Source organism: Armigeres subalbatus, chromosome 2 (assembly GCF_024139115.2).
Source record: "Armigeres subalbatus isolate Guangzhou_Male chromosome 2, GZ_Asu_2, whole genome shotgun sequence".
Lineage (NCBI taxonomy): Eukaryota > Metazoa > Arthropoda > Insecta > Diptera > Culicidae > Armigeres > Armigeres subalbatus.
The window spans coordinates 41,280,437-41,281,752 of NC_085140.1; the positions used below are offsets into that span (position 1 = coordinate 41,280,437).

Consider the following 1,316-nt stretch of genomic DNA (forward strand, 5'->3'; position numbering starts at 1 on the left):
GAGTTTTTCGCTAAGTACTTAAATTTAAGTAGTTGTTAAAGACTTCATTTTCAGTGAAAATAACTGTACTAAAAAGACTGCGGTTTGAATAAAAATTACTCAAAATCAAGAATCGATTTCCCCAGGAAAATTTAAAAAAAATTGTGGGTTTTTCTTCGTTTAATGTTATTTATGCAATTGATACGAAATGATCATTATTTTATTTCAATAAATATCTATCTACACTATATACATTTTACACAGCTCGAAACGTAAGATAAAAATGTCCGGAACTTGCCCAACCGTCACGTCAGTGGTATAGAATATCTGCCGCAACGGCTGCATCTGGTCCCTCATGTTGCATACATATTCTTGGCCTGTATGCACATTCCCAAGTAATCCAAAAGGATTTACGGCTGGACCTGCAGGTAATATAATTCAAAACTGAAATGCATGCATTGCAATACATCGTAACAAATCAGTAACGAAATGCTCACCTCGGAGAAAAAAACATTTTTTCATGATACTGCTTCTCAGTTGCTCTCTCAACTCGTCTTCGTGCCAAACTTCCGCTGAAAATGCAATATTCATAAAAATTTGATATTTTATATGTTTTCTGGTACTACTTACCCGTGAAATTGGTTGGTTTTCCCGAAGGCCTTATGTATTTAATTCCAGATAACTAAATATTTTCCAGCAAACACTCTGCGGAACATGCTTCCTGACTGATTGATTTGCAAAGTGTTTTTTCAGCCAAACTGAAGTGAAAGGTCAACACTTCGCTTTGGGTACTTTAATGGAAAGCAGCAACTCAAGGTGAGTTTTTGCAGATAACTCCTAATTTAAGTAATAATTACTCAACAATGTAAATAACAAACAATCCAAAAAGACAGTGTTAGTAAAATACTCAATTTTGAATACTTTCACACTCGATTTTGGATAGTTTGGTTTCTCAGTGTAAGTGTTTGTGACGAATAAGACGATGGACTCGAAGCTGTACAAGGAGGAATGTCTCAAAAACCGCGGTCTACCTTCCATAAAGCCCATAAAGGTCCCGTGAAGTTTTGGCCAGATTTGGCGAGTTGTCACTACAGCCGGGAAGTCATCCAGTGGTACCGCGATAATAACGAAGATTTCATAGATAAAATATATTCACGCAACTGCCCATAGCTCCGGCCCATCGAGACATTTTGTGCAGTAATAAAGCGGAAGCTTAAGAAAAGTGGAAAAACAGCTCGGGACGCGACTCAGATGACCAAAATGTGGAACAAATGTGCCAAGGAAGTTGACTTCGGAGGTGTGCAACTTTTGATGAGATGAATAAAGAAAAAGGTGCG

At 37.4% G+C, this 1,316-nt stretch overlaps 1 long non-coding RNA gene across 1 annotated transcript; it reads right to left on the reverse strand.

Annotated features, from left to right (window-relative positions):
- Window positions 1-249: 249 nt before the first annotated feature.
- LOC134214303 (uncharacterized) lies at window positions 250-729 on the reverse strand. Its single transcript, XR_009979726.1, has 3 exons — window positions 610-729; window positions 477-551; window positions 250-401 (listed from the first exon to the last, which is right to left on the reverse strand). It is a non-coding gene; the product is annotated as an uncharacterized LOC134214303 (long non-coding RNA).
- Window positions 730-1,316: the final 587 nt, after the last annotated feature.